General features: G+C 32.6%; 1 protein-coding gene across 4 annotated transcripts in view; it reads right to left on the reverse strand.

Moving 5' to 3' along the window:
• NOVA1 (NOVA alternative splicing regulator 1) overlaps positions 1–26769 on the reverse strand; it is a 146997-nt gene that overhangs the window by 86572 nt on the left and 33656 nt on the right. Inside the window, exon 1 of one of the 4 annotated variants that reach the window (XM_059181815.1) lies at positions 16048–16137. The exons of the other annotated variants lie outside the window; for them this stretch is intronic. The gene's annotated coding sequence lies outside the window, so the exon portion shown is untranslated. Of the gene's footprint in view, positions 1–16047; positions 16138–26769 lie in introns of those variants that run through there. 4 annotated transcript variants of the gene reach the window in all.

Raw genomic sequence — 26769 nt, forward strand, 5'->3', positions numbered from 1 at the left:
GTCTGCACAAAGACTTGAACTCAAATGTTCATAGCAGTTTTATTCTAATAGTCAAAAACAGAAAGCAACTTAAATGTCCATCAACTCCTGAATGAAAAAAACCCACTACATATTCAAACAATAACTACTCCTCAACAATAAGAAGGGATAAATTATTTATGTATACAACAACAGGGATGAACTTGAAAAACATGCAAAGCAAAAGCAGATACAAGGCTACACAATGTAAGATTTCATTTAAGTTAAAACGCTAGAAAAGTCAAATAAATCTATAGTAACAGAAAAGAGATCACTAATTATCAGTGACAAGAGTAGGTATAGGTATGGGAGGGGTTGAGGTGACTGGGGAAGGGGAGGATGGTTTGGCAAGGGACACAATGAAATATCGAGCATGATGGAAATATACCAAATTTTGACTAGGGTGGTAGTTTCATGGTCTTGTATTACTTATATAAATATGGCACATAGGTAGTGACCTTGAAATCATCCTTATAAAACATATAAGCCTTTCATAACTTTTGAGGCAGAAGATATTACATTTTGATGTCCATATCTCGTGTCTATATACATCTGGTAAAAATTATTTCAAACAAATTTTAATATTATGTCTACACTCCCTCACTATAGAATTCTTTATTTCATTTTTCCAGATAAAGATTTACAGAAAACATTATTAAATAAAATGTGATTTTTTTAGATCAGCCTTCATGTTATATGGTTCAGAAATCTTACTAGGATATCTATTTCTTTTCTCCTGGCTAACTACCAATACATACTGTTTGTAGTGGATAACCTTGGTTTCTAACAAAAATGTATGATTCAGACATTGGTTTTCCTATTCTAACTTTGCACACTAGTGACAGTTAGCCTACCAACAATATAAGAAGCCTTTCAAATGAAATCAGAGCTATAGCTTCTAAAATAAAGATAAGGCAAACATCTTCTTCAACCCCAAATATACCTGGCAAAAGCTGGGTGCAATCTTAACTTTTCTCTCATGTACTGTATGCACCAGTAAACAAGTCTTTGATGATTCTATTCTATTAGCACTTTTCCCATCTATTTTCTTCCTTTCCATCTCTACTTACATCACTATTTCAGGAGGCACTTCTTTCTTTTGTTGTAATGCAATGGCTAACCTGTCTGTAACCTTCCCACTGGCTTCAGTAGAGTCCTACATGTTGCCAGTGGACTAATCTTTTAAAAACATAGATCTGTTGATGAAAAACCCAGAATTAACATTAGTAACAGACTATTACAGGAAAAAGTACAAATTCAGGAATAATCTACAATATAGCAACTAATTCCTATCTATTATTCCCTCCTGGCCAGACCTAAATTTTAGCTGTAATGATCTATTTGCAATTCTCTCAATCCTTCTTGTATTCAACTCTTTATGGCCCTGGTTCCTGCTACTTGCATTCATGATGAAATCTTTGTCAGAAGTTCTGTTTAAGTGTCAATTTCTTCCTTTTTATTTCTTTTGCTTCCTCCTAGCAAAATTAACTTTCTTCTCACTATGATATGACTCCTGAGATTAAGAATTCTATATTCTTTATTTTTGCATGTATAGAACCTAGCACAATGCTTAATACAGAGTAAGAATGACAAATATTCCTTTAAAATCTTGACAGAATGGACATGTCACTGGGAACCATGTAAATTTTCAAAATTGACTCCAACAAAAATTAAATAACCAAAGAAACCTAAAAGTCTGTCCAAGAATTACAATCAAATAAGCTCTGAGCTCAAATTGCTTTATGTGATCTTTCAAACTTTAAATGATCTTCAGACTTCAAACTTCAAACAATTTTTATGCTATAAAATCTTAAAAACTGGGGCACCTGAGTGCCTCAGGGGGTTAAAGCCTCTGCCTTCGGCTCAGGTCATGATCCCAGGGTCCTGGGATGGAGCCCGCATCAGGCTCTATGCTCCGCGAGCAGCCCGTTTCCTCCTCTCTCTCTGCCTGTCTCTCTGCCTACTTGTGATCCCTGTCTGCCAAATAAATAAACAAAATCTTAAAAAAAAAAAAAAGAAACTTAAAAACTATTCCAATTGATAGAGAAAAATCGAGCACCTTCAAATTAATTTTATTAAGTAACATAACTCTTATTCCAAATGGAAAAGCAACTCAAACACAAAACCAACCACACATAATAAATTACATTTATTAATATAAACAATGAAAAAATCATAAAGAATTGGTAAATTAGATCCAACACTATTGAAAAATTGATATACTATAGTCAAATGTACCTTAATCGAGAAATGCAAGTGTGGGTTAATATTCAGCTGTACGTAAATATAACACAAATATGTCAAAAGACCAGGGAGCAGGGAGATAATGAACAATGAACAAATTACTGACCTATGTTAAAAAATATATATCTACCCTAAACCAACAGCAAATATGATAGTTAAAAGGAAACTATCTTAGGCATTTACATTAAAAAATGAAAGCAGCAATAAGACAGAAATAGAAACAAGAGGTATAAGGTTACCATGTAAAAGAAGTTATGATTACTTATGATTTTATGACTGTTTAGGAAATGAACTAAATGCCACCATACTTAATGTAATAGTTCAATAGAATAGAAAAAAGCAAATTGGTACTTAAATTTAATAATTTTCCTGTATGTGGTAGGCTGAATAATGGCCTCTCAAATAATATCCATATGCTAATTCCTAGAACTTATGAATGTTCTCTTTTATGGTGAAGGAAACTTGCAGATGTAATTCAGTTAAATCTTCAGACGGGGAGATTATCCTAGAGTACCCAAGATGGTTGTAAATATAAGCAAAAGGGTTCTTATAGACAAGACGGTCAAAGAAGGAAGTAATGTGATGACAGAAGCCAAGATTTTGTAGAGATTCAAGGAGGGGCTCACAAGCCAAGGAAAACAAGCAGCCTTCAGAAGCTAGAACAAAGAAAGGGGCTCTCCCCTGCAGCCTCCAAAAGGAACCAGCCCTGTCAATACTTTAACTTTAGCCCAGTAAAACTGATTTTGGACTTTTGGCAACTAAAACTTTAAGAGAACAAATCTGGGCTGCTTTAAGACACAAAACTTGTGGTAACTCTCATGTGACCACAGAAAACTAATACATGAACTACAATAACAGTTAAATAAATAAAGAAATAAAGATATAAAATAGCAAATAGCAATGACTTTAAATTAAACAACTAAGCATGATCTTAAATGAGATGAGTTGGTCATCTACATAGAAAAATTTTCCTGAGACAGAATGGAAAAAATAACCTCAGTTCATATATAAAATCCTAAATACTGTAAGACTATCTTGCACAAACAAGCTAATAGTTTTTCTGTTTGTCTGTTTTGTTTTGTTTTTGACCAGTTAATAATTTTAACACAATTTCACTAACACAGAAAGCAAGAATACCTTACTTGGAAAGTATATTTGGCAAAATGAATTTTAAATTCATAAGCAAAAAGAAATGGAATAATATCCTAGAATAGTTGTTAAAGTATAATAGAATCAGGGAATTATTATCCCAGTAGATAACTCAAAATGTAAAGATACTACAAAGCAATAATAAGTAACATAAGAATTATTATAACAATGGATGAGAATAAATAACCTGTTCCCCCAAATCCCAGGAATACATAGAAATTTTGCATCAAAACAGTATATGTGATTACTTTAATTTATATGGCTAGCATAAGTGAATTATTACTTAGAGAAAATACAGTGAGAACTTTTTCTCTCAAATATCTAAAAATAAATTCTATATAAAATAGAGAATAACAAAGTAAAATATTAGATCAAACCATAAGTAATCATATACTTAACTGCAGAATGAAGAAAGTTATTTTAAGGACATGAAAGGAAAAGGGAAAACTTGATAGATACAACCATTAAAAAATACTAAATTTTGTATGTGAAAAAACACCATAATTGTTTTACATAATTTGGTGGGGACACAGATGGGGAAGAATGGGCCAAGATTTTAAAAGCACATAATTATTGGGAATCGGAACACTGGATAAGAAAGACACAACCATACACTACTACTGGGAGTGTAAACTTACTTAAGTTTTCTTAATTTGGCTTCTAATTTGGCTTCTAATTTTCTTAATTTGGCTTCTAATTTTTTTAAAAGATTTTATTTAGTTAGTTGAGAGAGAGAAAGCAAGAGGACAAATGTGGGGTGGGGTAGAAGGAGAGGGAGAAGCAGACTCCCCACTGAGCAGAAAGTCCATGGCAGGGCTGGATCCCAGGACCCTGAGATCATGACCTGAGCTGAAGGCAGACGCTTAACTGCCTGAGCCACCCAGGGTCCTCAGAATCTTTAAATGTCTTAAAATACTGCATGTACTCCTATGACCCAGTAAATCCATTATTCTATGTTTAATAATTTATAAGAGATCATAAATGAATCATAATGAACACAATCATAAATGTACACAAAGACTTAAATACAATACTATGTACTGTTATTTATATATAAAAAAAAGATTGATACAAGTATAAGAGACTGATTAAATATATTATAATGAATGCCCAAGATGGAATACTCTACAGACCTTAAAAAAATCACACTTGTGAACAATGAAAATGTATCATCTAAATAATGGATAGGATACAATGTTAAGTGAAAAAAGATGAAAAGCTCTCTATATAGTTTGAACTTTATTTTATAAATAAATGTGCAAAAAGATTAGACGTAACAGAAACACACTTATAAGACCCAGTTTTATCTTTTTTTTAAATAAAGATTTTATTCATTTATTTGACAGACAGAGATCACAAGTAGGCTGAAAGGCAGGCAGAGAGAGAGAGGAGGAAGCAGGTTCTCTGCTGAGCAGAGAGCCCGACGTGGGGCTCGATCCCAGGATCCTGGGATCATGACCTGAGCCGAAGGCAGCGGATTTAACCCACTGAGCCACCCAGGCGCCCTTAGTTTTATCTTTAATACCTTCCTTAATTCATGAAAATAAGTGATAACTTTATATCCAGAAACATTTTAATTAGAATACAGGAAAATGGAATGTCTCCATATTGGGAAGTTTTTCTTTTCTTTCTAAAGCAATGAAAAGGTCATATACAAAAACATTACAAAAACAAAAAAGCAAACAAAAACAAACAAAAAAAGTCATTGATTTGACTCTGTGAAAGTAGAAAATTCTTCATATAAAAAGTGCCATGAACAAGAATGAAGGCAGTTGACAAAAGGGGAAAATCACAACTATATGAGACAAGCTAACATCCTCATATCATCCACTTGACAATGTATACTAATTACATACTACTGCCCAACAATATTCTAGCCTTAGAGGGCACAGCAATAAGTAGACACTTGCCCTCATGAATCTTCCATTCTCATTGGAAACAACAGGTAATAAGTAAGTAATGAATAACTTCAGACAGTGGTAAGTGCTATGAAGACTAAAATGCCTGGGGGTTAAAAAAGCAGCACAACAGAGGCAGTAATGTGGCAGAATGTGGAAGGTGTAAGAAGCAATATTATGTCAGGAACAGCTCCTCTAAGGAGGTAACATTTGAGCTAAAACATGAATGACAAGACAGTCAACCATGTGAAGACTGGCAGAAGAGGGATTCAGAAAATAGAGAATCACAAGTGCAAATTTCATGAGGCAAGAAAGAGGTTAGTGTGTTTGAGAAATCGCTGAAGTGTCTAGAGCATAAGGGACATGGGTGAGACTAACAAAAGATAAATTTAAAAACCTCAAGGCCCAATGATGTTGGGATGTTTAGATCTCTATAGTTAATGTGACCTTTCAAATCAATAAGATAAATAACATCTCAAAATAAACAAGGCCAGAAACAATTGACAACTGGAAAACCATCACCTGTTAATATACACATTAAATTTCAATCTAGCTAGTAAGAAAGATAAAATTTTCTACCTTTCAAACTGACAAGCCATCAGAAATCATTATTTATATATAATGACAGTGAGGTGATAAAATGATGAAACATTAATGTTATTTATGCTAGCAAAAAGTAGGAAAAATATCAAAATAGAGTATAATTTAAATAAATTATGATACATTTTTACCATAGCAAAGTCCAAGTCCACTAAACTTTATCTTCAAAAAATATTTCATGTTTAATTATGTCTGATATTGTTGATTACACCATTTCTAATCCATTCACAAATTCTACCAGTGCTCCTCTAAAACATCCTGTCATTATTTCTACTGCCAAAAGCCCTAATCCTAGACATCATAATTTCTGGGACTACTGCAATATATCTAATAATTACCTCTCTTAGACCCTAACTCCTATTCCTTGTTTATCTTCCACACAGCAAGAAGAGTGATGTCCTCTGTGTGAATCATCATAAAACTCTAGTATCCAATGTCAACACATGGTAACTATAATACAATTTCAACTTCTTACTATGGCCCCTTTGATCTGGTCCATGAATTATTTCAAAGACCTCACCTCCTGCCACGCTCTCACCCACTTCTCCTCCCAACAACGTTCAACATACACAACATTCTTTCTGTTTTGTTTTTTTTTTTCAACAGGTCAAACTTACTCAGATCCAAAGACCTTTGCCCTTCCTATTTCTGATTCTGAGAATGTGATTTTCTTCCTTCTAATTATTTAGAGCTCAACTCAAATGTCCCATCTTTGATGCTTCGTCTTGCTATCCTAGCTAAAGTATATTCCACCTCAACATTTTTTATCATATGCATTTATTTCCTTCCCAGTACCTATGCCTATTTAAAATTATGTATTTATTTAGTGTTTCTCTGCCTCTTAGGCAACAAAATAAAATCTCCATTAAGAGCAAAGACTTCCTACATTCCCAGCATGCAGGACAGTGCCTAGCACACAGTATCCCTAAATAAACATTTACTGAATGAAGGAAGAGTAAAAATAATTGAATATTATACAAATAACAAAATGTTAATTATATCTAACTTATTCAGTGTCAGGAAAACCGTATCATATAATATATAGGGTATAAAAGCAACTTATGCTATAATTAATATATACATAAAACTTGAAAATAGATTTAAAAAAATCTATCTAAGCTTCAAATTTTATTTTTATATAGCAAAAGTAAAATTAAACTGGAAAGTTTATATCATTTCAAAGAAATAACTGAGAAATGAGAATATAAGAAGGTGGATTTATAAAATTAAAAGTTCTTTGTACACACATATATATGTACAGATAAATGATAGATCTGGATAAAGGTGTGTACACACACACACACAGAAAGAAACAGGAGAGGAAAAAGGAAGAAATAGGAACATACTGATCAAAATCATCAAAATTATAAACTGAAAATATTTTTGAGAACACATTTAAAAGGTCATCTTATTTCTGTATAACACTAACATTCATTCCAATAATTTTACAAAATACTCCAGAAATAATCAGAATAAGCACATTTTCAAATTCGATCAAATCTGAAATGACAGCACCTTCAAAATGTAAATTTCCAGAAACCAGTGATTATTTTCAAAGGCTACAATGAGAAGAGGCAAAAGGAAAAAATAAATTCTCTATAAAGTTCTAGCACAGGAATCACTAAAACAGCCTGTAACACAGTTATTCCTCTTAGGAGTTGCCATTTCCACGTACTAGAATCAATCAGATCCACCTGTGGAACTAGGCTGAAGACTTTTGCAAGATTGTAAAAGAAGCTTGCTTCCCATTTGGATTTCATACCTCTGAAAGAGCTACAAAAGGACTAATGTAAAAAGCAAAGTAACCGAGACTTCCGTTAAAATTACATTGTCAAGATGGCATATAATGATATTTTTAAAAATGGGATCAAAGAGAAAAAAACCCTGAACTTTGTTTAGTTATAGCAAAACCCCACAAATCATCATCTATACTAGCATATTGTCAAGAAAATCTGTTTTCACATAATGAGGACCAAGCCAAATGTAATCAATAGATTATTCAGAATTCACTTAAAGCATTTTTCCTGGTAGTGTTAACTCTAATAGGTTTATCATCAAGTTGGAATATGTATGATTAATTTTAACTGTGGCACTGCTCTGTGTTTTAGCAATCCATTCAAAAATTTAAGGCTTAGGGGCGCCTGGGTGGCTCAGTGGGTTAAGTCTCTGCCTTCAGCTCAGGTCACGATTCCAAGGTCCTGGGATCGAGCCCCACATCAGGCTCTCTGCTCAGTGAGGAGCCTGCTTCCCTTCCTCTCTCTCTGCCTGCCTCTCTGCCTGCTTGTGATCTGTCTGTCAAATAAATAAATAAAAATCTTTAAAAAACAATTTTTAAGGCTTAAACAAAAGGAATCTACTACTTCACAATTAGTTGATTAAAACCAAAAAAGATTTACTGAGACTATACTCCATGGAAAGCACAAAGGTTAAAAATGACGTTCCCATCTTCAAGAAAAATTTAATATAAACAGAAAGATAAATCTAGTACACGAATCTTGGCAAGTGATAAATAATGAACTAGAGTTTATCGATGGATATAGAATGAAGCATACTGATTCCAGATACACATTAAAAACAAAATAATTAAGATCTGGAAATAAGTAGGATGACATTTTGTCAAAGGAAAGGAGAAAGTGGTATTATTTTGACCCTCGGTGACAAGATATATGGTGAAGTCCTAAGCAAGAAAGATTGAGTTGGGAGGCAGAATGAGAATTGAGAAATAAAGATTTATTTTGGTTTCAGACATGCTGAATCGTCATAACCTTCAGCATAGGGGGAAAAAGTGGAGCCAGAATCTCAGAGAGAAGCAAAGAAAAAGAAATATCAATTAAAAATTTTCCATTTTTTATTTTTTTATTACCATATAATGTATTATTTGTTTCAGTGGTACAGATCTGTGAATCATTAGTCTTACATAATTCACAGCATTCACCATAGCACATACCGTCCCCAATGTCCATCACTCAGTCATCCTATCTCTCCCACCCCCTTCCCCTCTAGCAACCCTCAGTTTGTTTCCTGAGATTAAGAGTGTCTTATGGTTTGTCTCCCTCCCCGGTCCTATCTTATTTCATTTTTCCCTCCCTACCCCGACAACCCCCAACCTTGCCTCTCAAATTCCTCACATCGGACAGATCATATAATTTTCTTTCTCTGATTGACTTATTTCAATTGGCATAACACCCTCTAGTTCCACCCACAATGTTGCAAATGTTAAGATTTCGGTTTTTTTGATGGCTGCATAGCAAATTCCATTTTTTAAAAGATTTATTTATTTATTCCAGAGAAAGAGAGAGAGAGAATCCTCAAGTATACTCCCTACTGAGCAGAACCCAATGACCACACGCTGCTGAATCCCAGGACCCTGAGATCATGACCTGAGCCAAAATCACAAGTCAGCCATTTAACCGACTGAGCCACCAGGCACCCCTGGACAATTTCCTTATTATGTGTACTTATATCTGTAATATAAGTAATGTATTTTGCATAGAACACTACCTAGGTTTAAGTATAAAATAAAGAACTAGGTTTTGATGAATGTTACTCTTTATAATATTTATTTTTTTAAACATTTTACTTGACCACTAAAAGAGGGATTCTAAATTAAAGTCTTACACAAAACCACAACTGAAAAACAGCCTCTTAACAGGAAAAGAAAACGGACTAGCAAATATTTAAAGCAAACTACACTTGAGATGATATATTTTGAAAACTTTATTTTTAACATTAATTTTCCTATTTGATAACTGGTCCATACCAGATGCTTCCTGGAAATTCTCCTGGATTTTAAGTTTTCCCAAATACGCTCACAAAAACTTAGAAAAATACAACTTTGTTCTTCCTAATATCAAATGTCTGTACTTAGCAATATTCACCTTAAACTAAATGAAAAATACAATAATAATTAATTTTAAATTATGTGAGATAAATTAACTATAGTGGTTCAAGATGGGGGTAACTAACAGGAATAAACAGTGTTTCTGGATACCTAAAACTGAGAATCAATCACTTGGCCATCTTTTATACTTTGTTGCTTCTTATGAAAACATATGCACAAAAATCTACTGGTATAAGCAATATGACTTCAAAAAAATAATCACACAGATTACAATTCCTGGTATCTATACTGCTTGAAATTCAACTAATCCTGAAATCTGCCATATTTACTTTTTTTTTTTTTTTTTTTAAACTTTCAACCTGAACACTGAACCTGCTTGGAATACCTGGTTATCTTCACTTACCATAGTTATATCCATCAGCTGTAATAAAACAAGGAAGAAAAATAAAGAATGCAGGGAGAAATGGACAAAAATGAGTCCAAAATGGAACTAAACCCTAAAAGGAATGTGTCTAAAAATAGATAAAGAGCAATATCACTGGGATAAAAAAAAATTAGAGGCATAAAATAAAATTCTTGCCCCCTCAAATATTTTTTGAAAACTTGGGACAGAAATAATTAAGAATATAAGTATTAATTATTCAACAATAATTTTACAAACTTCAATCTCAGTGTTTGGAAGAGATTTATTTATTTAGCAAATAATGTATGGAGCACATCATAGAGAGTAGGTGGTAAGGGGTTCACCAATAACTCAGTGGCTGTCTCAAAAATGCTCACAATCTAGTCAGAGTGACAAATTTATAGGTGATACATTAACAATTTACACAAAGTATTTGTGAGAACACTGTAAGGAAGGATTTATTCTAACTGCAAAGACCAGTAGCACTTCCCCTAAATTGGACTTCAAGACTGGGAAAAATTCCATCATGATGAAAAAGTATATCCAAACTCACAGAATAGCCAAACACAAGGCATGCAAATATAGAAATGGATGAATGTTCATAGAAATTTATAGTAATGCAAGCTGCCCATTATGGCCTCAGTTTAGATCATGTAACAGGATATTAAAAAGGGATTTGTTTGTTTGTTTGTTTTCTCTGTTTCAGTTAGGATCCAAAGCTGAGAACAACAGGTTCTAAGTACTAGAACTGAGATAGCAGATCATCTATGCAACATTTGGAAATGTGGCCAAAAATTGCTCAGGCATTGTTTGGTCCATCGTTCACATTAAAAAAAAAATACACACACACACACACACACACACACTGATATGTGTGCGTGTGTGTGTACATATATATATGTGTATATATATATATGTGTGTGTGTGTGTGTGTGTGTGTGTGTGTGTGTATAGGAGGAGAGGAACTTATATTGTTTGAGGAAGAAATAGAAGAGGGATTCACTCAGAGTTTACCCTATGACCATTAGAACAGGACATTTAAGGAATGACACAGGAACTGGACTTTGGCCTAAAAATAATCTATAGGCAAGAGGTTAAGTTGCCTTTAGTCTGGGGCTACTACATTACAAATGGTCAACACTTAAGAATTTGTAAAGTGAAGAACTGTATTTTCCAATGGGACAGGTTAGGACCCCTGGGAAAGGAACTAGCATTGAGCCATTTTTAAAGGAATTCTACACAGACTGCAAAGGGAACAAGATAATTCCAGAAGAGAGAGGTTTGAAGCAGACCAGAAAGTCAGAAAACTATGGATAATAGTCAAAAGAAGACAAACAAAGGAAGTATCAGTTGCAACCAAGAACTAAAATTGGGGAGTCTTTGTAAACTCAGAAGAGCAAAAGAAAGGTACATTTTCACTATACCTTTACTCCTTTACTACCAATTAGTTCTTCTCTATTTCTAACCTCAGACTTTAAAAGGCCCAGGAATAGAACAAGGAATAGGAGAAATACTATGGCAAAAGAAATTAATACAAATGTCTACTACTTGGCATGTCCCCACTCTGGTTTTTAAGGCTTCTTTGAACAAACCTGATATAAGGAAAAATTTTCACTTTGGATGAGGTTTTAGAATTTTAATTTCTTAGCTTCTTAAAAAAAATTTACCTGAAAAGTAAGTGTGTTTTGAAATGCCAGGGACTGAGCAAAGAAAGAATTAAAGAGAGAATGCAAAGAACAAGAGAGAAAGAGGAGGAAGAAGAGCAAGAGCAGAGAAAAAAAAAATCACCTGAGCAGCATGTATCAAGGGGCAGAAAAGAAATATTCTGGGTGGGATTTCAGGTATAGTGACCGGGAAGAATAAAGTAACTTTCAACTTGTATCCTGGTTGAGTTCACCTCCTAAAAAATCCATTAGGAATGATAGATGGTGAGCAAAGTAGTCGATTTTAAAAGGCTGTAATTTTTTTTTTTAAGATTTATTTATTTGAGGGAGAGAGAGAGAGAGAATCTCAAGCAGACTCCCCACTGAGTGCTGAGTCAATGTGGGGCTCGATCTCACTACCCTAAGATCACAACCTGAGCCAAAATCAGGAGTCTGATGCTTAACTGACTGAGCCACCCAAAAGTCCCAAAAGGCCATAATTTTGATACGATTATTGTGGAGTTTAAAATCTTTTCTATAAATATATAAGAAATATCTTGGTTAAGGGGAAATCTAAAAAGTTAGACTTGAAGGATGAAGTTGAATTATACAGATGATAGTGGCCTATGGATAAAGAGGTGTGTGAGTGTTTGGAAAGACAGCTTCAGGCAATGGCCCAAAGAAAACAACATATTCTAGGAACTGCAAAGCGTTGAATATTAATTAATCAATACATGCAGTTTGCAAGGAAAGAATTAAAAGTTTAAGGACATAAGTGGGGAGCCAGATCACATGCACAAAATTTAGATCTTATCATAAGATAAAAATGAGGTCCACTGAAGTTTTAGTAACACTCATTTTTTTATATACTGCATATCTGACATATGCAAAGCACTCTTTCACATATGTTTTATTGGTTTTCCTCACAACAACCCTGTGAGGTAGGTATAATGATTTCTTACTAACAGATTTAAAAAAAAAAAAACCCTTACAGTTCTTAAGAAATTTATACTTTATTAAATAGCTACAAAGTAGCAGTCAGGATTCCAGGCCATGCTTCAGAAAATATACTGGGAACATTACACACACACACACACACTTCACCTACAACACACAGAAATTTCAGAGTTAAAGGCAAACTGTAAGTAATAAATGTTAACTTAGTATTAAAGATATTTGTGGCATTAAGTAGTCCTTTATACAGACTAATACTTTTAAAATTTTCAAGTAATTAAATTTATATGGGAAATACTATAAATTCATAAAAATGGCAGGAATTGGGTTGGTATATAAAACAAAAATAACAGTGACATAATTATATGAATTTATTATCTTCATATGACTGGCCTGAGGTTATTTGAAAAAAAAAAAAAAACAACTTCACATTTATATCTGAAGTATATAAATTCAAACTGCAAGTATTGTTCTATGGATATAAATTATGTTTGGAATATTAGAAAATAATCCCTGAATACTAAAGTTCATTAAATAAAGTAACCCAAATATGAACCATTTAGTGTAAAAGTAATTGTCCACCTAATGTTAAATTGCAAAATCAACTCATTATTCACAATAAAACATCCGAAAGTGTTTCATTTCCCTATCACATGACAAGAATCTGTTCAGACAAATTTGACAAGACAAATAGTTTTTTTGAAACCTGTTCAGGATGAATATAAATATATGCCTCTAACTGAAAAGATAAGAGTGTATATTTTATAAAACTAAGAGTAATTGAGAATTTTAAAATATGGATTTAAACTCTATATGAAAATGTACATTCCTTAAAATTGGTTTTAATTAAGTAAAATCTACACCTAAAATACATTTTCTTATCTTTTATTTTCTCATCAATTTCACTATTTCTTCAGTTTGTGCTATATTTCTTTTTAAAGCCTCCAACTGAAAGCTAGGCATTGGCAGAAGATTACTACTAGAGGTCTAAGTACATATTATTAAGTAATAAAAAGTCATTTTATCTATGTATTTGTTTCATTTTTCTTATTTCAATCAAATGACTATACTAGGGAAAGATGAAAAAATACAGATTTATGATTTAATTACTCTTGATCTATATTTCTCAATTCCAAAATTATTAAATGAATATAAATTATATAATAAGCCCAGCCACATTTCTGGTCCTCTGTAATAAGATGAAGAGCCCTCCTTGAAAAAAAGAACAATCAAATAGAGATATTAAGTATCTATAAGATACTTTATGTGATGAAGATAATTTCTAAATAAACTAAACAAATGCTCCAAATATACAGTTTAAATGAAATACCAACATTTTCCTTTATTTTTGATTATACAAGTAGTACATGTTCATTAAATTCATATAATACACAAGTATATTCAATAAAAATGCAGTTTCCATCTAATTCCCTTTTCCAAATAACATACGTTGGAAGTATATTAAAGTGTAAGATCCATAGGGTTAAAAATTTAATCTATAAGTTGTTAAACTTACATCATCCACAAAAGGCATAATATGTAACAATTCTGTATATATGAAAAATATATATTCAGATATGCACAACAGGTATGAATTGTACTTTTTCATCAATTCAGTATATAAAGCATATGGTCTATCCTGTCAAATATGGTAACTTCATTTAATAAGATAAATGGGATTAAGCAATACTTACAATTACACTGTTTGTAGAAAATGCAAAAGAACCAATTATAGCATATCAAATATTACATATACTGACAAAATACCTTCTTGTTAGATATAACAAGTAGATTACATGATGTCTAAATGATATTCTTCAAAATAGTAAATTTTACTTTTTTAGTGCTTTAACTGCTGAATGAAGTATCAAGTCTAAGTAAGAGGGAAAATCTCATTAAAAAGTTAGATTTTGATAATATTTAACTTTACTTTGAAGTAAATAAAGCCTAGTTTAAAAAAAAATACCAGATGAATAAGATATTGAGAATTTTGTTTACTCTCAAAAAAATTATTTCAAAAACAGTAGGGTAGCTCCACTATAAAATTAGAGATAGTTAAAAATCTTGGTAACAAAACATACCTCTTCTTTTGACTTTAAATGACCACCCCTTGGCATTTAATTATCACAAATAATATTCTAACTAGACCAAAGTTACTTGCACCAAAATATCTTAGTTACATAATATAAGGTACAATTCTGAATACACAGAATTCTGCCCCTGAATTAAACAGAAAACAGAAAACACTTAAAGAAAGGCTCTGTGGATATAATTTCTTCCACCCACCTCATTTTACAATGTGGCCCAGAGAAGCTTTTATCTGCTTTCATTGAGAATCTATAGGCATAGAGATGTACACAAATATCATTTAAATTATGATAAAATTTAAAGTTACCTAAAACAAATGACACTGTATTTCATATAATTAAGACTCTGCAAAGACTAAGAGATCCTAATTTCTTGCCATAGAAATGGTTACAGATGCACAGACACCAAAAAAGCCAGATAATGAGTCATACTATTGACCTGAAAAGCAAAACAATGAAATATAACAATCCATATCATATTGTTTAACAATAGACATAGCAGTTTCCTTATCCTATAAGGCATAAACATGCCAAATGGTTACTAAAGATGGCACTCTGATTAAAATGCTTTTACAAAAGGAAAAAGAAAATCATTAAAAAATGAAATGGGAGAGAAAGACTAAAATACACTAAGTGAAAGTTTAAATATTTACTGTTTCTTCTCTCCCAAGCTTTGTTTCAATATTTAAAAAAATTTTTTTTTCTTTTCTTTAGTGCTTCTAAAACAAAGAATCAAAACTAGGTTCATTATAAACTGGCTTTGTTGCAAAGCTTTCACCAAAGAATGAAAGTATTAAGACTAAGACATGAAACATTGTAAGCAAAGCTAATTAGGATGTTCCTGTTGAATTTTAAGTAGATTTGTTACTTTAAGAACACAGCTCTAAAATCTTAGATAATATTGGTTCAGTTATTTGAAAATATTTAAAAATAAATTGATTCTTTTAAGCTTCATTAAAGTGAAGTATTTATAAAAGCACTTTAGTTTCATATGCTTTTAGAATAAAATAATTGCCAAGGAGTGCATCCATTTGTTTGTTATTAAATTAAGTACCAATCACAAATTAGATGACCTTAAAATAAAATTTAGAGCCAGGGAAAGCAGCACTAAGTGTAAGTGACCTCAATACATTTTTAAATGATGCTTCCCAGTTATTTGTTATTCTCTTAATGGGTTTTCCAGTCTAGGACGGGTACACAAGAAACTTACAGTCTATGTAGTACTCCTAGTCAGTTTCACTCTGCAGATGGCACAGTGGAGAAATACCTTCTGTACAGGACCATGTACAATTTCTTCTGCAGCTGTCAGCACCTAGGGGAAAGTGCGCTGTTAAACAGTTGCTGCGTTCCACCTCAGAAGTGGCTGCAATTCGGTGGTGGGTGAAGTGACTCCTGTACATATATACAGGGATGAAAAGTACTATAGAAAATGAAAATATTTAACAACAAAAGTGGCTGTCCAAAAACTGTGCCACAGCAAAACAGAATACATCATTCAGTCACAAAAGCCCTACATAGATCGGCTACCATTCATTTAAAAATTCGATGTTAAGAATGATCGAAGAAAAAAGTAGAAATACATTTTTCAATTCACAGTGTAACTATAAGTCAACGTTAAAACACATATGTTGAAAAATTAAACCCAAACATTGTATACTGATTCATAACATTATTTCTGTAGTAATTTACCTAATAAAACCAAGAAAATATATACAATAAGATTCTTCATTCTGCTCAGAAAATTTAATGCTTTTTTTTTTTTTTTAGATGACAATTCAATGGGGAAAAAACAAAATAGGTAAGAAAGTAAGATATCAGAATTGAAGCACAAGTGAAGCATATTAAGATAAATATTTTAAAAATGTAAGGAACCCCATTCTGAAATTCTAAGTTACTTTATATTAAAAAAACAACTATTTGAAATAACTAGTCTTCCAATAATTAGCAATGGTTAAGTTTATTTTTCATATACTGGAGCTGTAAAAGTGAACTAATATGAAACGATAACTTTTCTTCTCCAGAGTCAGAGTTATAATCTAAATGCAGTCCTACCAATGAGTTAACTAAGTGCACAATAACTTGAATTCATTAATACAGAAAATTATTACCACCCTACTCTTACTACAACACCCAAATTAAAAAATTATTTTCTGAGAAATATCACTGAATCAATCACAAGGCTGGAAGGCACTATCTTTCAAGTTTTTTTTTTATCTCTAGGTTCAGCTATTATGTTTATACTACTCTGAAGAAGTAACAGTTTACACTACTTCAAAATATTCACTTTAGATTCGTGAAACAGACTGAAGGTGCTATGAAGCAAAGCCCAACAAATCTAATGATTAAAAAGCATCCTATCCATCAAACTTCTGAGTCTCACTTGCCATAACAGAATTTATGTATTTAATTTGGCATATATTCAGTAGAGTTAGAGTTGACAGTTTTCTCTCAGCTTCCTTAAATTCTCTCTAGAATAAGGCATAGTGTAAATATCACTTCCCTTAAGTGACAAGAGGTAGTAGAGGAAGAAAAAATATATAGCTTTCGTCAGTCTCTTTATTAAAAGAAGGCACTGATCAGAGATTCCTAATCTGGAGTCCAAGTATGGGATTTAGATAATCTAGGAATTCTGCAAAACAGCATGCTAAAATAAAGACATATTATATGAGCCCACAAGCACACTTTTCTAGGGCAAGTGGGCCGTAAGCTTTATAGTGAGCTTCTCAAAAGGTTCTGTGACTTCCCCTCTAAAATTTAAGAACTACTGATAAGTGAAATGAAAACACCTAACTGAGTAGGCAGCAGTCATCATTTAAATTAAATGTCTAACTCTGAGCAGCTGTTTCTTCTTTTGTATTATCAGTAACAGATACAGGAATATTTCAACAACTAAATGAAATAATACACATAAATACATGGTACAGTACCTGACCTATTTTTATCAGTAATATTAATAATTGTTCAAAAAAGCTATCTCAAACAACTAAAACTTCCTTATAGGGTCCCCTCTTTGTTTATTGCTACTTAACTTCATACTAGTTTTATTTAGATGTGTCTTCTACTTACATTTAGCTTTATCTTCTAAAAGAAACTAATATCACAAGCTATGTATTTCTATATTATCTTAGACACAAAAATGTTAAATACACGTTTTGGAACACTCCTCTTTATTCCTACAGTCTACATTTTCCACAAAGTCACACTGGTCTGTTCTATGACATTGTACTTACTTTGAAAAGGTTCAGATATGGAAAATATTTAGCTTTAATTGTTTATATGAAATAATTTCATTTCCTTTATCAGTATCTCCTCTCATTCTCACAATAATATACAAACAGGGGTGCCTGGGTGGCTAAGTCAGTTAAGCCTCTGCCTTCAGCTCATGTCATGATCGCAGAGTCCCGGGATAGAATCCTGAGTCTCAGGCTCCTTGCTTAGCAGGAAGTCTGCTTCTCCCTCTGCCTGCCACTCCCCGCTGCCTGCGTGTGTGCTCACACACACACACACTCTCTCTCTCTCTGTCAAATAAATAAAATCTTTAAAAAATACAAATAAAAAATTCTAAATTTAAAGAAGCTATCAAGGGATCACATTTTCTGAAGAGGTTTTACAAACAATACACTTACTTTCATAAATCATCTTCCCTATTCCTTTCAGTGTGTCTTTCTGAAGGTAAATGATTCAATATACAACCATACATACATATCCTCTAAAAAGAATCTTTGAGTTATGACATCTGTAGATTAGCCATACCCTTAAAATAAGTTCACAGTATTAAGAAGAGCATTACAAAATAGTGTTTATGGAGCTCTTCAAGATTGTAGCAACTTTTAAATACCCATCAAAAATGACAAAGGAACTTTTACCATGTATTAAAGATTCTCAGTGAAGAAATGGAAAGGTTTGCTTACGTATGTAAATTAGCAGGATACAATGCAACTATGTAGTTGGTTCCCAATTATTTCAAATTTTCTAGAGTCTTCTCACAATAGGAGTTACATTTTATGTATTCAAACACTAATAAAATATATAGCAGTAAGATAAAAGTGGAAAAGCCTTTACGTAAAGGTACAGGAGTAAGAGAGAAGCATTTAGAGTACTGTAACACAAAGAGCATAGGAGTAGAATAGGCAGTACATGCAGATGTCAGTGAGGAGAAAGACAACAGGCACAGGCTCAATTAGGCTAAAGAATTTTAGAATAGTTTATTCCAAAGGGTGGCATCTTGAGAAGCATTTTACAAAAATCACTCTAGCAGCAGCATGGAAGATGAACTGAGGTGTGGATGGTTCAACTGGGATGACAACAATGGGAATATATAATTAGGAATAATAACCTATAAAAAACAAAAATGTCTTACTATGTAAAAACACTAGGAGTGTAAAAATTGTGAGATAAGTCAAAGCTATTTCTAAAGTTTGTGTATGAAAACTAGCATTCCTTCATTTGTTTATTCACTCAACAAAAAAATTGTCTTCCTAGGAGTCAGGTTCCATTTAAGACACTAAGTAAAGCACTGAACAAAGGAGCCAATAACTTGCCCTTTCAAAGATTACTTGCTAATGAAGGAGATAGATAATAAATAAACTATTAGATTATAATAAAAAGTTTGAAAAATGCTTCAGGTATAAACAAAAAAAAAGCAAGTAATAGGAACAGACTGATAAACACACTATTTTAACAGACTAGTCAGAGAAACCCTGAGGAAGCAGCATTATGCGAACAAAGAATGGAATGACATGAATCCACAGACTATCTGGGGTAAGAACACTACACATAAAAGACAATTAAGAGCAAAGTTCTGAGACAGGAACAAGTGATTAAATTTTTAACCTGGTGTCAGATCACACAGAACCTCGTAGACCATACATAAGGCCTTTGGATTGTTAAAAGAACAACAACAACAAAACCCCACAAAACCGAGTGTTTTGACTGGGGGAGTGATAGAACATGTTTAATCTTCTGTAAGGGCCACAAGAGCTGCTGTGGTAGAACTGATGGTAGCTAGCAAGCATGGAAATACAGCAATCCCCCCTTATCCATAGTTCCACCTTCTACAGTTTCAGTTACCCTTGGTCAACTGTTGTCCAGAAGCATATGATCCTCCTTCTAATATCATCAGAAGGTCAACAGTAGCCTAACATTGCTCACGATGCCTGTCACTAACCTTACTTCTTGTCACACAGGTGTTTTATCATCTCACATGACAAGATAGTTGAGCTCAGTACAATAAAATATTTTGAGATAGACCACATTCATATAATTTTTATTAAGTATACCATTATAAATATGCAATTTTATTATTAGTTATTGTTTTTAATCTCCTGCTGTGTCTAATTTATAATTAAACTTTACCATAGCTGTGTATGTATGGGGAAAAGCAGTATACATAGGGTTCATTACCATCTGTGGTTTTAGGCATCTACTGGTGGTCTTGGAAGATATATCCTGGTTGGTTCAACTGTACTAGCAAAACTATGATAAAATTTACATAACAATATGAGGTGCGATTGGTAATCAGAACTCAACACTAAGAACAAAAAATCATCAATCACATTTAACATTCAGAACTCCGACCAAACATGTGAGAACCAACTGCTCCTCCATAACTGAAACGTTTACTTTCCTTAGTTCCTTTTTACCCCAGAACTGCCTACCTTTGTTCCATTTGAGTGAGTCAACAACTTTAGTTTGCTTCACTATCTTAATGTTGTCAGACAGTGTTTTGTCAAAGAATCCAAATCTAGTAAGAGGGGCTTCAAAAGACTGGTAAGAGGGAAGACTGTTATATTATCTCTCAGTTTTGGACTACTTGCATTTACACTTGCTTACCATCCCATGCCTACTCCCTTTCCTCACCCTTATTTGAGGAGTGGGGGGAACTCTCAAATTGGAAAGCAGGGTAGGGCAAACCAGAGTCCCAGAGTCACTGTCTGTAATAGCAGAAAATGTTTAACTGCGAGCCTCCAGACAATGGGGATCCCAGCAGCCAGAGGCTGGGAGTACACTGGAGACATAGAAACTCAGAAAGAGTAGAAGACAAGTTAGAACTGGATGGTGTGACACTCCAAAAATATCTTACCCTCAAAGCAAGTTTTACACATGTGCTGCATCAGAAAGTCAGTATTTGTCTCTCTTCCCCTACAGAAGGCATACCGTCTAATCAGTGTTCAGCAGAGGGGCAGAAATAAGAAAAAAGAAAAACAAAAGTTCTCCCCTTTTCATCTCTCTTCTCTGGGTATCAGAACCCCGGAGGAGAAATAGGAATTTAAATGAAAAAGCAGATCACTTTCCATTTCATTTCCAGAAAGTGATCTGCTTTTTCAGTCTGTGAACAGACTGAATGACTAGATACAACTCTTTCTATACTCCAGTGTCTAGAAAAGCCTAAGTGGCACTGAGTAGAAGGGGGAAAATCTGAGTTGTAAATTGGGCTGTGGAGTTAAAATTCAAACTTCAGATTAAACTGACTTTAGTAGATTAGAGTCAGAGTAAACTAATTTTCTGAAGTGCCCAAAAAGTTATGACACTTTCTTGAGATGAGTAAAGAAACAAAGTGACTTACCAATCATAAACAAAGGTGCTACTGAAGAAAAAATAGAACCATTCCATGTTTCCAACCCCACTTAATTTTCCATCTCAATTCATATTGTATTATGAAATGGTTAGCACCAATGAGCTAGTAAGTGATTCTGACTTTTTAAAATATCTACCACTATCAGGCTAAATGCCTGCGTTATCAGTCTTACTTCTTATTCTTAAGAAACCTGGTAAGGACAGAACTACATGCATTTTATAAGGACTTCCTTAGATTTTCCCCTTATATAAAAATTAAATACTTCAAACATTTATAAATAATTGTAGACCTTATTACAAAAACTAACAAATACTAGGTTGTATAGAATCTATAAAGTAAAAATCTCCTAAAAAAGACCCCAAACTTAAAAGCTTGTAAAACAAAAAGGCTCTAGTGAAGGAAAAAGCAAAAAGAAAGAAAGAAAAAAAAGATTAAAATTTTTTCTGTTTTAAAGGAATACTTTCAACATTCACAATGGAGTAATTTAAAGCATAGTTTCAGAGAATAGTCTGCTCTGACTCACAGCTCAATAACTTAGGAATTTCCCTCAAACAGAATCATGTTCTTTCCAGTCATTTAGTATTTAAAATTTAATGGGAATTTCCTAAAAACTCAAATATATCCTTTAAAATAAATTAAGGAGTATCAGCATTTTACATGACTAAATTATACATAACCTTATCTCTGTTTAAATGTCACATTTTTAGAGAATTCAGGATCCCATTACATTGAGGTTATTTATGTAAAGTTCCCATTTATTTTATACTCTTTCATCTTCCTGAACTATGTCATGTATTTTCAACATATATTTTACCAGTCAGTTCTTCTCAGAGATACAACATAATGAAAAGAAAATAATGTGAGTCAAAATTACAAATCTAAGTTCTATATTTGTATCTGTTTTCTAGTTTATTTTTTAACAGAATATAAGAATAAATATTATAGGTTATAAATTAAATTTACTTACTGCAAAGTAAGAAAAATCATACAAACTCAAGTCATCCAAACTCACATGTTAGTTCACTGTTAGTAAATAATATTAGTCAGATTGTCAATACAATATTAAGGGGGAAGAATACAGTTGGAAGACTGATTACTACCAAACTTCGAGACTTACTAAAAAAGCCACAGTAATTAGGATACTATGGTATTAGTTAAAGAACAAATTGATCACTTGAAGAGAACATAAAAAAATGCAAATGAATATAATCAACCAATCTTTGACAAAGGAGCAAACAAAATTCAATGAAGAAAGGATAACATTTTCAACAAAGGATGCTTGCACAAGTGGATATATACATGAAAAAAAATTCTGGATGCAGATAATAAAACTTCCATAAAAATTAGCTCAAAATGAATCAAGACAAAGCAATAAAACTCCTAGAATATAACATAGGAAAATATCTTGGTGACTTTGGTATATTGACAATGACTTTTTAGACACAATACAAAACCATAATCCATAGAAGAAAAAAAAACTAGGGGTGCCTGGGTGGCTCAGTGGGTTAAAGCCTCTGCCTTCTGCTCAGGTCGTGATCCCAGGGTCCTGGGATCAAACCCCGCATCAGGCTCTCTGCTCTGCAGGGAGCCTGCTTCCTCCTCTCTCTCTGCCTGTCAAATAAATAAATAAAATCTTTAAACAAAACAAAACAAAACAAAACAAAAACACCTAAATTGGAATTCATTCAAATTAAAACTTCTTCTCTGCAAAAAAACACTGTTAAGAGAATTAAAAAACAAGCCACAGTTAGGAAGAGAGCATGCAAAACACACATTCAAATATACAAAAATGAATGAAGGAATGAATAAATACAAAGAACTCTTGAAATCCACCAATGAGGAAACAACAACAAAAAAATGGGCAAAAGATCTTAAGAGATATCTCCCTAAAGATATCTTACATATGGCATGTAAACATATGAAAAGATGGTAAACATTGTATGTGTATTAGCTTGTAAGGGCTGCCATAATAATGTACCACAAACTGGATGGCTTAAGCAATAGAAATTACTTGTCTCACAATTTTGGAGGCTATAAGTCCAAAATCAAGATGTTAGCAGGGTTGGTTTCTTCTGAGGGCTGTGAGGGAAGGATCAAATTCCAGGCCTCAATCCTTGGTTTATAGATGGCAGTCTTCATGTTTCCATGGAATGCTTCCTGTACGCATATCTCTGTGTGCAAATTTCCCTTTTTATAAGGATACCAGTCATACTGTATTAGGACCCACGATAATAAGTTCACTTTATCTTTATTAATTCTGTGAAGACCCTATCTCCAAATAAGATCACATTTTGAGGTACTGGGGTCAGGACTTCAAAACATGAATTTGGGTTGGCAGGCATAATTCAGCTCAGAACAATATGTCATTAGAGAATTACAAATTAAAAAAAAAAAACAATAAGGTACTACTACATACCTATTAGAATGGCTAAAATCCAAAACACTTGGTATCAGCAAATGCTAACAAGGATGTAGAACAACAGGACCTCTTATTCATTGCCAGTGCAATGAAAAGTGGTTCAGTCATTTTGGAAAACATTTGGCAGTTTCTTTCAAACTAAACATACTCTTACCACATAAGCCAGCAATCACACTCCTTGGTATTTACACAAATGGGTTGAAAACATGTCCACACAAAAATCTACACACAAATGTTTATAGCAGCCTTCTTCATAATTGCCACAACTTAGAAGCAACCAAAATGTTCTTCAACACGTGAATGAATTAATAAATTGTGGTATAACCATATTACAGAATATTATTCAGTGACAGAAAGAAATGAGTTATCATGGAATCAAAAGATATAAAAAACAAATAAACCTTAAATGCATATTGCAAAATGAAAAAAAAGCCAATTCGTATGATTTCTAATATATGACATTCCGGAAAAGGCAAAACTCTAAAGCCAGTAAAACAATCAGTGACTGCCAGAAATGCATGGGGAGGGAGGGAGGGCTGAATAGGTGGAACACAGAGGGTATTTAGGAGAGTGAAATTGTTCTGTATGATACTGTAATAGTGGATAAATACCACTATATATTGGTAAAAATACAAAGCAAATTTTAATGGAAACTATAGACTTCAGTTACTGATATACAAATATTGGGACAAAAATTGTAACAACTGCTACTCTATTAAAGCAAGATCTTAATTATAGGAGAAACAGTATTCTGGGGATACAGAAAAGGTATGGGGCAAAAAAGGGTAAATGGCAACTCCTTGGACTTTCTACTCAATTTTTCTGCAAGCCTAAAGCTATTCTAAAAATTGAAGACTGATAATTAAAAAAAAAAAAAAAAGTGGTTGTTATATTAAGACAATCAAGAATTGGAAGGCTTAGGATAATTATATGGAAATAGAAGTAGGCCTAAAAATCCATCATGCAAATGATGACAATATTATTTTTTCAGTAGTTGTCATGAAAGTAAATTATGCAAGAGATACATTATATCTAATTTTAAATTATGTGATTTGAGTGCAATACAGGTAGAGAAACAATGGTAACATTGTAATGATGGCTGATATGCAAATGAGCTTACCAAGGTAAAACTTTTTTGTTCCTCATTTTTCCACTGACATTTTTTTGTAAAACTATTTTTTTATGGTCTTAACAAAAACCATTTTCATTCTGAAGCTTCTTTTTCAAGTTATTTCACTTGAAATGGAATACAGTGAAAGAGAACAATAAGCATCTCATGTATTCAAAGTAAGAAATAAATTTAAACATATGGCTAACCAAACTTGCTTTCATCATACACAAGTAATATTTCCAGTTTGTAGGATCTCAGCACATATTAAGCTATATGTTTATAAAGGTAATTTATGCTACAAACTCAATGAAATTGTTATCTATATATAGGAAAGCTGTATCTGGGAAACAAAGTTTAAATAGGCCAAGACATTTTGTTAGGTTTAATGTGCTATTTTAATTTCAGAAACCCAGATAATGTCATGGATAGAACAGTATCAAGAGTTTGAGGTTATATTTTTAAAAATATCCATGCTATACTTACTTTAATCATTCTAAAATTACCTAGCTTACCTGATGGTATGAGGATGGAACTAGGTGATATTGTTTCAGCAAAATGAAATAGAAGACTTCTGATTAAAAGAATATGAACCATGATGGACTGTGGACTCTGAGAAACAAACTGAGGGTTTTGGAGGGGATGGGGGTGGGGGTATAAGTGAGTCTGGTGGTGGATATTAAGGAGGGCATGTATTGCATGGAACACTGTGTGTGGTGCATAAACAATGAATCTTGGAACACTAAAAAACAAAATGAAATTACAAAAGAAAAAAAAAAGAAGAACACAAGAATAAGTTTTTCCTCCCTGCTACATACTACATGTCTTACTTGGACACAACAGTAAATTTAAGTGGACAAGGGAATTTTAAATTAATCATGATATGAATTTTCACCGTGAGAGAAATAGTTCTCTACCCTTTAAAATTTTTTTTAAAAAGTTATTTTTCTAAAGTGTATAGATCTGTAGTTCCATCTATACTTCTGTGCAATCAATATTCTATTTATTTTTAAAACTCTTCAGTAACATATGACTCTAGTGTGTCTTTCATTAGATGAGAAATAACCATCAAGTTTAGGCAAATATAAAATACTCTGGAAGCTGTGTTAAAGAGAATAATTAGATAAAATCTGGTTTGGATCCAACAATGTAGAATTAATCTTACTTCATCATTTATTAAATACTTTATTGGTTCCTGTAGTTCTGGGAAGGATACTGAAAACTATTTTTAAAAATATGGGATAGCTATAAATTTTAATATCATTTATATATGATGTAGACAGGTTTATATTTGAGACTCTTATTATCAATTGCTATTGACATATCCAAATCTAAATATCCATGAGTGATATTCAAGGGAGATCATATACCAAATTTATATTTTATAGTCACACTAAAAATGAATTTATACTTCATCGTGACTCTAAGATCATCCCCTAATTTAAGGATGCCAAAAATGTACATGAATCTCTCAGAACTCCTTACAATGTCTATAATATATTTTATCATATTTAATAATACATGTCCTTAAAAATTTCCTCAAATAGAAAAGAATAAGTATTACAGATTCCTCTATCACAAAGTTAAAGGAATATAATATTGAAATCATTTGTTGTGATAATTTAGTAAAACTTTATTGAATAAGAAAATATAAATTTGTTAACTAGCCAGGTAAAGAAACAGTACAGAGACTATCACTAAAGTAATGATCTATAACCTCCTGAGGTTTCTGGAGATAAAAATCAAGCAATAGCAGTCTTTACCCAGTTCACAGGAAAATTAGAATAAGGGATAAAGTTGCCAAATTTTGAGATTTTATCTAATTTTT

Source organism: Mustela lutreola, chromosome 7, assembly GCF_030435805.1.
Source record: "Mustela lutreola isolate mMusLut2 chromosome 7, mMusLut2.pri, whole genome shotgun sequence".
NCBI lineage: Eukaryota > Metazoa > Chordata > Mammalia > Carnivora > Mustelidae > Mustela > Mustela lutreola.